The sequence below is a fragment of the Podarcis pityusensis genome, assembly GCF_964106645.2.
Source record: "Podarcis pityusensis genome assembly, chromosome: 4".
NCBI lineage: Eukaryota > Metazoa > Chordata > Lepidosauria > Squamata > Lacertidae > Podarcis > Podarcis pityusensis.
The window spans coordinates 59,661,785-59,674,346 of NC_138027.1; the positions used below are offsets into that span (position 1 = coordinate 59,661,785).

Consider the following 12,562-nt stretch of genomic DNA (forward strand, 5'->3'; position numbering starts at 1 on the left):
ACATTTTGGAACTGTTGGAGGTGAATATAAACACTAAAGCAGTGCTGATATTTGTGGACGCGGAGAAAGCCTTTGACAATATTTCTTGGAGTTTTATGAAAAAGAATCTTCATGGGATGGGGATAGGCCAAGGATTTGAGAATGGTATGGGTGCGATATACTCTGAACAAAAAGCTAAGTTGATTGTAAATAATGTGATAACTGAAGAATTCAAGATAGAAAAAGGGACACGACAGGGGTGCCCAATTTCCCCATTGCTTTTTATTTCTGTTCTGGAGGTGTTGCTAAATATGATTAGAGATGACCAGCAGGTTAAAGGTGTACAGGTCGGAGCTAAACATTACAAGTTAAGGGCCTTCACAGATGACTTAGTACTAACTTTACAAGAGCCAGACACTAGTACAAAAAGGGTGTTGGAGATAATTCAACAATTCGGCCAGGTAACCGGATTCAAACTGAACAAACAAAAGACTAAAGTTTTAGAAAAAAACTTAACAGCTATGGAGAAGGAGAAATTTCAAGAAGAGACAGGTTTGACAGTGGTTAAGAAGGTGAAATACCTAGGGGTTCACTTGACATCTAAAAATTTGAACTTGTATAAAGACAATTATGAAAAATGTTGGTCAGAAATTAAAAAAGATCTAGAAATATGGTCAAATTTGAAATTGTCAATGTTAGGCCGAATTGCAGTTATTAAGATGAATGTATTGCCTAGAATGTTATTTTTGTTTCAAACTTTGCAGATTCTTGATAAGATGGACTGTTTCAAGAGGTGGCAGAAAGATATTTCGAAATTTGTCTGGCAGGGCAAAAAGCCCAGAATAAAATTTAAAGTACTTACAGATGCAAAAGAAAGAGGGGGATTTGCCCTGCCGGACTTAAAATTGTACTATGAAGCAGCAGCGTTTTGCTGGCTGAAAGAGTGGATGCTCCTCGAGAACACAGATATCTTGGACTTAGAAGGTTTCAATAATACATTTGGTTGGCATGCATATCTATGGTATGATAAAATCAAAGTGCATAGGGCCTTTAAAAATCACATTGTCAGAAAAGCGTTATTTAATGTTTGGATAAGATATAAAGACTTGTTGGAAAACAAAACCCCTAGATGGTTGTCACCCTTGGAGGCTAAGGCATTGAAGAAACTCAATATGGAGGCCGAATGGCCAAAGTATTGGGAAATCTTGGAACAAGATGGAGATAAATTGAAATTGCAGAGTCATGAGAAATTGAAACCTAAAGTAAGAGATTGGCTCCATTATTATCAAATAATGGAGGTCTACAAACAAGATAGGAAAATTGGCTTCCAGGTGGAGAAATCAAAATTAGAAACTGAATTGTTAGAACCCAATACCAAGAATTTGTCAAGAATGTATAACTTGCTGCTGAAATGGAATACACAAGATGAAACAGTTAAATCGGCTATGATTAAGTGGGCACAGGACATTGGTCACAATATTATGTTTGCTGACTGGGAATGGTTGTGGAACACCGGTATAAAATTTACGGCATGTAATGCCTTAAAGGAAAATGTTATGAAAATGATCTACAGGTGGTACATGACCCCAGTCAAGCTAGCAAAAATTTATCATTTGCCTGATAATAAGTGTTGGAAGTGTAAAGAAACTGAAGGTACTTTCTATCACCTTTGGTGGACGTGCCCGAAGATTAAGGCTTTCTGGGAAATGATATATAATGAAATGAAAAAGGTACTTAAATGTACTTTCCCTAAGAAACCAGAGGCCTTTCTCTTGGGCATTGTCGGCCAATTGGTGTCAAAGAAAGATAGAATTTTCTTTATGTATGCTACGACAGCAGCAAGAATACTCATCGCAAAGTATTGGAAGACACAAGACCTACCCACCGTGGAAGAATGGCAGATGAAAGTGATGGACTATATGACACTGGCTGAGATGACTGGCAGAATCCGTGATCAGAGGAAAGAGACGGCGGAAGAGGACTGGAAGAAATTTAAAATTTATCTTAAGAGCTATTATAAAATTGATGAATGCTAAAATGCCGAGGTGCTGAGAGAAAAGGGGAAACAGTGACATAAGATTAAGTTAGAGAAAGGACTAAGAGGACATATATTTGATAAAATTGCTCAAAAGCTGCTGAAATAATTTTGCAAACAGGGATGCAGAAAGGGGAGGTATGGGGGAGTCCGAGAAACGAAGGTTATGGAAAAAAGGTTATGAAATTATACATGTTTGTTTGTCTTTTTATTTGTTTGTATTGTTTAAAAAATGCTGTAAAACCAATAAAAATCTATATTAAAAAAAAAAAAAAAATCAAAATTGAATGGCAATCTTGTTTCATGGATTCTTCTTCATTCCAGGAAGTGTGTACTTAGGATGCAAATTTCAGTATTTTCCACAGAAATTTAGAGTAGTTTAGTTGATTTCACATAGCCACATTGTCATACAGCTTATAGATTTTATGAGCAAAATCTCAAATCGGTTAATGATTAGCCTTGCTAGGGAGGATAAAGGTAATAATATAAAGAACAGTGTGTCACTAGTAAAATCTGGTCTAGCAGGTCTGCCCAACCACAGAGTTAATTTAAGTAAGTCCCTAGAGATTTTGTTAAATAGATAAACTAAAAATAAAACTTTGATTCCCTTCCTCCTTTCTTCTAGTTTATTTAAGATTTTTTTTCATGAATAACGTCTGGATTATTTAATTTTTCTTTAACCCTCTTATCATACCAGGATTTGTATAATTAACTGCATTTGTGGGAAGTGGAGGGCAGGAAGGGGAGGAGGGATTGACAAAATATGGGGAATAGTATGGTGGAAACAAATAGAAATGTGAAAATCTAAAATAAATTATTAATAACAAAAGAGAAAGAAAATAAAGGGAAACTAGTTAAATAAATAACACTAGAAATAAATGGTGAGGCAGGATATGAGCATAAGAAAAGCCCATTGGATCTGGCCAATGGACCACTAGTCGAGCATCCTGTTTTCACAGCGACCACCCAGATGCCCATAGGGAACCCTCAAGCAGGACCCGAGTACAATAAAACTTTTCCCTCCTTTGGTTTCCAGCAACTAGTATTCAGAAGTACTGCTATCTCCAGCTGTGGAGCCAGAGCATAGCCATCATGGCTAGTAGCCATTGATAGCTTTATCCTCCGTGAATTTATTCGATCTTCTTTTAAAGCCATCCAAGGATCTGCTAGCAGGAACTCATGCCTCAATTTCTTTCTCAGTTGTCTCTGCTATGACAAATTTTCAGTTGCACGCCTCTTGAACAGGGAACTTTCCTCTTGTAATTTATACGAAAAACAACAATAACTCATTGTCTGGAAACAATGGGTCACAGTGGTCTGCAACTTCTGATGGCCAGGTGGCAGGACCAACACAAAAATCCTCAACAAAGACAGCCATTATACTTGTAGATTCCTTAGCAAAGAGTCAGAGGAACACCAGTTGGGAAAACTCTCGTGTGAAGAGGCAAAGTCTTTACAGGGTATTCCATTTTAATATTTAATTTCCTTACTTTACAGAGTTTTGTTGGATTTCAACAAACGCCACTAGAAATACATTAGAAGCGGCTACCTCTCTCAAATGAGGATTTAATTTAGGCACAATCAGATAAGAATGATATTTTCATTAATCCTCAGAACCTTAAAGGCATTGTCCAGTATGCTAGGAGTGAAGGTACAGATACGTTTGATGAAACCATTAAGTTCAAAATGATAGTTAGGATATGCTTAATGAGTTTTAGCTGGCTCACGCAACAGACAGATTATAAGTGATGTAGATAATTCATAAAACTTAATTTAAAATGAGAGAGCATTTTTTTAAAAGAAACATTCAATCATCTTTTTTAAAAGAAGGAGGGAATCTATCAGTAATGCAATAAAGGAACAAAGGTAAGAAGATTCAGAAAATGCCTTGATGTCCTCTTCTACAATCCATTATTGATGTGTGTGTTGGTGTGTGTAATGTGCAATTCACATTGCAACTCAGAGCATGGAAAGCTAAAAAAAAAAAACACACCCAGAAAACCAACCAGCTTTGGTTGCACTACATTTAGAGCGGTGGCTGGAGGGAAAGAAACAGATCATCTGAATCATTTGCCAGGAACACAAACCACAATGATGCACTTCTTCCAAATGAATGTTAAGTGGCAGTATTCAGAATATCCATTATGGAGAAAATTGAGCTCTATTCTGTATATCAATCTGTATGTTTTTCTTGACTCAAGTGTCTTCTGTTTTGGTCAATTGGGATAATAATAATAATAATAATAATAATAATAATAATAATAATAATATCTTGGGAGACAATGGAGGAGTGCACCTTTGGGGTTGAAGTCAAGCTGATGGAAGGTTGTGGCTGTAGAGACTGATGCAGGAGAGACATGTTTTTGCAGGGGCAGATGAAGGCTTCCAGTTGTGCTGCTGCAGATGCACCATGGCGTTTCTTCTCTCTGCACTCCTCCCAGAGATCATTTCTCCTCTCGTCACTGCTGTGGATACACAACTTGATAACAACAACAACACTGACAATTGTAATTATGATTGTAATTACACTGCACTATCCCTGGAAGAACGAAAGGACAGATTCCCTGCCCCTGTAGGAGTTTCTGCAATACGTTTAGCAGGATGTGAATTTGTTCGATTTTGAGATTTTACAAGGAATGGTTGGTTAGCTGATCATTTTCGGGATGTTTTATGGGAGGTATGAATAACTTGTGGCCTTTTGGATATTGTTGGACAGCAGCTTCCATCATCCCTGAACACTGGTCACTAGCTTCATGGCCATTGCCCATAGTTACTTATTTTCTGAATCTGGCCCACTTGTGCTCAGGATTACAGGAAGAAACATCATTGTTATATACAGAGACATCCCACAACAGCCAGCAGCTACGTCCACATTCAGAGCAACTCTATTGCCCCCACCCAAAGCTGCTGTGCTAATGAAAAACTGATTAGTCATGGAATCTCTTCCAACAATATATTTCTATCATTCTAACATTCTTTGTCAAAACACTTTTTTTTGTTCTTTTTTATATATATAAAAAAATAAAAGTATGTAACAATGTAAGTATTAAACGAAAATGTCATGCCTCTCAATAACTTCCATTGTTGCAACTGTGGGAATGTAGATGGCTATGATATCACCACTGGGAACAATTTTTAAATTCTCATCGAGGGGGAACAAAGAGTCTATCCTGAACAGAACCATCTCTGTTCCATAGGCCCAACAGAATTTAAATTGGGAAGTCAGCCACCGCAAGACCCCCTCCCTGCCAGAAGTGATTGAATTCACAAGGTACAAAGAGGAATATCCTATAGCTTCTGGGCAAACAAAATGCCATATATCTAAAACGCTGACTCATAAGAAAAATATTCAGGGTAGCACTTCTCTGAAATAGGGGTTTTTATGCTGACAAATAGTTAAAAGGTCTGCTTACATGCATCTTTCTCTAAGTACCCCCATCTTTTATTTTCCTCCAACTTTGGCCCCATTTTCAGGTAGCATTAAGAATAAAATTAACGAGGGAATAACATGCGCTAGTGCTTTGCTTCTCCCCACCTTCTGATGGTTGTAAAAGTTGGGGGACACAAACAGAAACAAGCCACATAAACCACAAGCAGTAAGGCCAGAATTTGGCTTCTTTCCTTCTCCATACAGCACAGTCATGGGCTGGGGAGAAGCAAAGACTTGTGTACATAAACACATCCAGGCAAGCAAGAGGCAAGGGGACTTGATGAGGGCAGAGAACAGGTGGGGTGAGTGGTTGGTCTTGGGAGAGTCTTGAGGGCCATATAGAAAGTCCTGGATTGACACATTGGGCCCCCAGGCCTGAGGTTTCTTATCCCTGTCGCCTGTCCTGCAATTACAGTTATAGTGAATGGCAAAAGAGAGAGAGAGATTTGGCACCCACTTATTTTGTGATTCTAGCACGAGGCAAAAAAACCTTTTTTTATTTTCTAAGGCATTTTAATATTACCATATGCTATTTTATAAGTCCTTTCTATTTCTTCTTAATATTATTGTTTACATTATTGGTTTTTTATTGTGTTGTGCAGATGCCATCCTGGGAAACCTTTCATTGTTTTTGTCTTCAAAATAAGTCAAGTCTCATTGTGGCATTAGTTGCAGCTGTCTTTTGCCAAACGTGCCTCTGTGTGTGCGTGTGTGTGCACGCACACACTTTTTTATACACATGAATTTTTCATCTGCATGAGCAAAGTAATATGTGAGTTGATAGATGAATGAGTCTCAGCCGTGTCATTTTTCATGATTTCCAGATAGTATCCAAAATCGCAGACTTTACTGTGTCTGAAACTCATGAGCTGTGAGCTCTTACTACACAACTCGCATGAATGGAGAGCCCTCACAAATTAAAAGGTGACACTCCACTGAGTGTAACACGTGAACCAGTCCTCTGTGAGAAGAGCCAGAAAACCTAGGCAGCAGAGAAGGAGAGATGCAGCAAGTTACAGCATATGGGCTCTGGACTGTTTGTTCCTTATTTAAACAGGAACTTCTGTAAGTAGAAAGTTCAACAGAGCAATAAAGTGAGCAGAAATAATCCAGATTATGTATTATGAGTAAATATGGCAGTGAAACACAGTATCTAAGCTTCATCAATGAGCACAAGTGCACTTGATTAAAGGTAAGATATGACTGGTGGGCACTTGCCCAGGCTTTGCACTTTTCTGCAGTCAAAGGATATGCCTACCATTTTTGTGGGGACATGGTAGTCACTTCAGTGGAAAGCTTCTTCAGAGAGAAAGATGGTGATGATCAGGAATCTATGTGAAATGTCCTTTTAATTCTGCATTTGTGATGATTTATGCTCACAATGTTATCAGGTTGGTTGTATATATGTGACCTTGCTTTCAACACTGTTCATGCAGAGTGTTGCTAAGTTTCTAATCAGTGCATGTCCTGTGCTTTGTGTGTGTGTGTGTGTCCCACTTTTGTTGCACTATAGTCCAAGAGTGCCCCTCCAGCGGGCAATAATGCAGTATTGTTAGAGAAGCATCCCAGAACAAAGCAGAAGATGTATGGACAGGCCACACCCCTACTGCAGACATTTTGTGATTGATGAAAAATATGAAATATGCCCACAGATTCAAAAATGTTGGCAACTCCTAATTAGAGTGCCAGACGAGACCTGGGGAGATCTATGCTCAAATATACACTCAGTCATAAAATTCACCAGTCGCCAACCTTAACTCTAACCTACGATGGAGAACTATGTATGCTGCCTTGAGCTTGTTGGAGGAAAAGCAGGATATAAATAAAGCAAATAAGTAAACAATAAATAACAGACCTGGAACTCAGGAGTCTCAGGGTATTACATTAATTTTCCCATCATTTATCCTCCATCTTCCCACAATTTCTTGTAAGCCCCCAAATGGTAATGATTTTCCTTTTAAAAAAATATTGTTCGCTTCTTCACCTTAGTGATGTGATACCAAACAGAGGATGATCTAAAGCTCTGGGTTGTAATCGTAGATTCTGTTTCCATAAGCTGGCTTTTTGAGCAGGTTTTCTCAAAACTTCCTCACCTTCAGCTTACAATGAAGATGTGAAAGCAAGTAAAATTCACCTCTTACTAAAATCAACAGGAAACCCTCATGCTTCTGGCAACAGAGGATGTGGTATATTATTCACGCTCAAGTAGAACTCTGCATGCTACCTGATTGCTTCTTTCCTATGAAATATCAGCCATAAAGCACCTGTGAAGAGCAAGGCATTCTTCTGAAAGAATTTTTCCATGGGGTGCTGGAGGAAAAAAAATGGAGAGGAAGGAATTCGCCCCTGCCTTCACCTCTGCTCTGGAATGCTGATAGTCCTGTGGAGATTCCAGAAATTGTTGGAAGTCATAATTATTGATTGAGAAGCCACATGTGCATTCAACTCCCTGCTAAACAACCAGTTCCCTCAGGCTTAAATTAGCCTTAAAGGCAAGGTAATTTGTTCCTGTGGTCAGACTTCACTTAACACAAACCTCTATGCTATTGAATATACATGGAACAAGCAGAGAGCTAGGGCACAAACACCCAGAGATGGCCCAAGGCATTTCTGTGCCAATGGCAAATGATTTAAATGGCGCCCCTCCTGGTTGTAATAATGGACAGAGCAACCCAACTGGAGAATCCAGGCTGGAAGAAACACCAGCTCCAGAGCCATGCCAGTCATGCGCTGACCAGGACAGGAGGTGGGAGGGGTTGCCTCTTGACACACCCCACTCACACTCATTTTATCTCCTTACAACCATTGGAGCACTGATGGTGAAGGGACAGCAGTTATACCAAAAAGGCTTCCAAAGACACATCTTGTCTCTGTGGGAAGGAAGACCCCCAATATCCTATGCCTCCTGGGTCACCTTCCAAGGACCACAGGTTTGCACCCTAAACTGTACATTATATTATTTCTTTTTCGACCTTTAAATAACACCTTGTAATCTGCATCTGAGTTGGACCACAGCTGTCAGAATGGACAGTGTGTATCTCTATTGAAGAAAGTCCTCTTCAGACATTATTTATTTGATTTATATGATATCTTCCCCCACAAAGGCGTTCAAGGTGGCATGCATGTATGTTTCCCCCCTCGCTATTTTATTTTCACAACGAGACTGAGTGTTAAGTTAGGCCCAAGGTGACACAGTGACCTTCATGGCTGTATGGGAATTTGAACCCTGGTCTCACAGGTCTTAGTCCAACATTAACCACTACACCACATGGACTCAAATCATAGGACTGGGTAATATACAAAGACTCCCACACTCCCATTCGGCTCAGGAGCTGCAAGAGTCACTGTAATGGTGGTTAATGCTGCAATATCTGGCCAGTATTATCTGGTGTTTTATCCAAGATTCCAGGGTGCTGCACATATGGAATTCAACTATGGTGCAGAATTTATTTGACAATGTAGGAGTAAATACCACAGCCTTTCTTACCACCTTTCACATCTGACAGACCTTCTGCTTTTATGCTCTGGGAAATTGCATGGGATATTTTGACAGCTGAAAGTGATTTTTGTATCTGAGACAGCCGTTCAGGTTCAGGTTCTAAAATATTAACAAGCAATCTCGTGCTCTCGTTGCTTCTCTCAGGGTTTAGATTACAGAATTTTGCAAAGTGCAGTGAAAAGGATACGTTCTTGTCCCTCTTTTTCAGGGATGAGGAACCTCAGTCCTGGGGCCTGCATGTAACCCCTCAGGTCTCTCTGCCAGACCCCTGGGACTCTTCTTAGGCCATGCTCCTCCTCACACATGCCTCTCCCCAGGTCACACCCTCCCATGCCCTTCTCAAATGCTTCTTCCTGGTGGAAATGGGTCCTCAAAGCAATAGTGTCTTCTGCTTACCTGGATGCAGTGTGGAGAGTGCAGTGTATTGGCTCTCCTGGCCTGCTGTACGAGGAGCTGCCTGAGTTAACTCTCAGGCACGGTGTTTTTAGTTTCTGTTCTGCTTGCGCAGCCTGCTGTGTGGTTTTTAAGTTGATCTTGTCTATGCTTCCTCAGTGCAGCTTCAGAGCGTTGTGTTTGTGAGTGTGGGTGAAGGAAATATGGGTTTTCCATGGCTGAATGTTGCCTACTACACCAAAGTTGGAGCCACATCCATTGCCCCTCCCCCATTTGCCTCTGGCCCTATTCCCATGTGGCCCCTGGGAAGTTGCCCATGAGGGAATGTGTCCTTCAGGCTGAAAAAAAAAGCTCCCCACGCCTGCCCTAGGCCTATACAGTGGTACCTTCATTTTCGAACTTAATTCGTTCCAGGAGTCCGTTCGACTCCCAAAACCATTAAAAAACCAAGGTGCAGCTTCCGATTGGGTGCAGGAGCTTCCTGCACCCAATCAGAAGCCACGGAAGCTGTGTCGGACATTTGGCTTCCAAAAAACGTTTGCAAACCGGAATACTTACTTCCAGTTTTGCAGTGTTCAGGAGCCAACTGGTTTGACAACTAAGCTGTTCAGGAACCAAGGTACCACTGTAGTTATATTTTTCTGATTTCCCATTTTACCCCATGCTTAGATTTATTGAAAAGCATAACAGAACCCTCCAGAAGTGAGGTGCCACAATGTGAGGAACAGAAGTTCAAATGCACTGGTTGAAGGGGAGCAGGTACAACTTACTGGGCTGCTGGGAAGGGGAAGGGGGGTCAAGTCAGGCTGCAGGTTTAGTGGAGCTAGATCCTGCTTCAGGATACTTAAGCAATTTGACCTTCCACAACAGTTCCTCAAAAGTGCTTCCGGTGACATGAACATTTGCCAGCCAACCTTGACCCAAATAAAGGAAACACTTGCAGAAGTACCGCACAGAAAGGAGGGATATAAAATAATTTCATCATTGTTTTTCCTGCTTGGTCTCTTAAAAGTGTAAGAAGATAAACGAGACCTACGGGAACTTACAAGGCAAACATGGTGACTTGTGAAAAGAACTGTGCTGTACAGATAAGAACAGAATTAAAGTATTTTGATATACAACTGCACTTGATTTATTTTAAGGCAATAAGATTCATTTGGAAACAAAACATGAGTATTTTAAATTCACAGCAGTATTTGTGAATCTCATCTTTATTCATTTTTACATTTAAAATCTGTGTTTCTGGGTGTGGGAGAATTCAGTATTGGGTTCCTTTCCCATAACAGCTGAGTGTACTAGGAGGATATACTTAAAATCCCCTCACCATCTCCATGACACAAGAGCCAGTTTCCGTCATGGACTAACTTCCCAGAAACGGAGAGTACAACTGAGGATTGAGAGGCCCTCTCATCCTGGAAACAAGAGATATCCCAATGTTTTGTTGTAGTTAATAACTGCAAGGTGTTTAACATGTATTGCAAATATAAAAGAAAAAAGATGAACAGTGGAGGGAGTGAAATAAATTTGGCTAGCATCCAAGCAAGGCTTATAGATTACAAAAATAGTTTATTTGGCTACATAGAAACTGAGCAGATAAAGAATCAAACCATAGAAGAAGCACATACGGTACTTAGAAAGGCTGGGGAAAGGACACAGGAACTAGATAAAGAGTGAGTCAGCATGAAGCTGTGCTCAAGAAATGAAAAATGAACACTTGGGAAATGAGACCAGTGGAAATTTGGTTAGCTCCATAGGCATGAATCAGCAAAGAGATACTGAAATACTATCTATGCACCATGCTCCCATCCATGAGAATGGATCAGTAGCTTCCTATAAAAAACATAAGGGCCATTTATATTTGGATACAAAATACACACCAATAGTATGCTGGATATTAAGACCTTGAACATACAGGAGTGGCAATATCTTGCCTCTTGTGTGTATTTTAAAGTGAAATGTGATCTCTAAACATGCACTTCCATATTTCACAAGTCGCATGAGCATTTTGTATTAGGGATCTGTAGCAAAATATTTTTTTAAAAAATGTCAAGAAGCAGACATAATGAATCTAAGTAAGAGCTGTTCGACAGTGGAATTTGCTGCCAAGGAGTGTGGTGGAGTCTCCTTCTTTGGAGGTCTTTAAGCAGAGGCTTGACAACCATATGTCAGGAGTGCTCTGATGGTGTTTCCTGCTTGGCAGGGGGTTGGACTCGATGGCCCTTGTGGTCTCTTCCAACTCTATGATTCTATGATTCTATAACAGGTGATCAGCAGAGTTTATGAGGCAGAGGGCCTGTCTGAATGGTGTTTGTGGCATGTAGTTTAACAGGAATGGCTGGGCCCGTGGAAGTCCAGCTATGCCAACCGATGCCAAAGACGTTTACATCTGGTGTCACGGGCTCATTTCAGTACAAATTAACATTTGGCATGCTGTTGCACCATCATATTATAGAAAGCACGAGAAGATCCAGATGACACTTCCCTTTTATCAGAAGGTTGCATTTTAGTTACCTTCAATTTTATTTTATTTTTTATTTTATTACCCGTGTTTTCAGCATTTCACAGCCTGCAAGTCATAACACCATATCTTTCTGTGGTGAAATTTTGTATCATACAGAAAACAAAATGTTCTGCAGATGTAGTCATTTAGGCCTTACATCAATTTCATTGTGAAACTGGGACGCTGCAGATTAACTCCTTGTTCTAAAAAAGAATTTATTTTGGTTTCCTCATCTAATCATTTCTGCGCAGTCAGTTCAAAAACAAGATTTCAGCTAGGCCAGGCAAGGCTATGCCTTGGTTCACTATGCTCCTCTTTCAAATCCTGTTGTAAGAATGTGCTTTAAACACTTGGTGTGTACGCAAATTGCAATTTGGTGCGTATGCAATTACAATCTCCCTCACTATGTTTTTGTCTTGCTCTCCCTTTTTTGTCTCCTGACTATCTCATCCTCACGATGCCCATCCTGTGTATGTCCCTTACACTGATTCATCATATTTCTGTCTGACTCCATTCAGGAAAGCAAAAGAGTAGCCAGTCCTATCGTTAGAGCGAGTTTTTGAGTGTCATGAAAGGCTAGCGACAACTTGACCATTTATTTATTTTATTCTTATTGTATTTTTACTCCCAGGAAGAGGCATGTGTGGGATTTTGTGTCTAAGGTGCCAAAATAACTTGGCCAGCCTAACTACTCTCCGCCTTGACCTAGGGCGGGGCGCCATTTGC

General features: G+C 40.1%; 1 long non-coding RNA gene across 1 annotated transcript; it reads right to left on the reverse strand.

The window, feature by feature from the left end:
* Positions 1–3,181: 3,181 nt before the first annotated feature.
* On the reverse strand, positions 3,182–9,588 carry LOC308476653. Its single transcript, XR_013986034.1, has 3 exons — positions 9,340–9,588; positions 7,300–7,824; positions 3,182–4,476 (listed from the first exon to the last, which is right to left on the reverse strand). It is a non-coding gene; the product is annotated as an uncharacterized lncRNA (long non-coding RNA).
* Between the last annotated feature and the right edge of the window lie 2,974 nt (positions 9,589–12,562).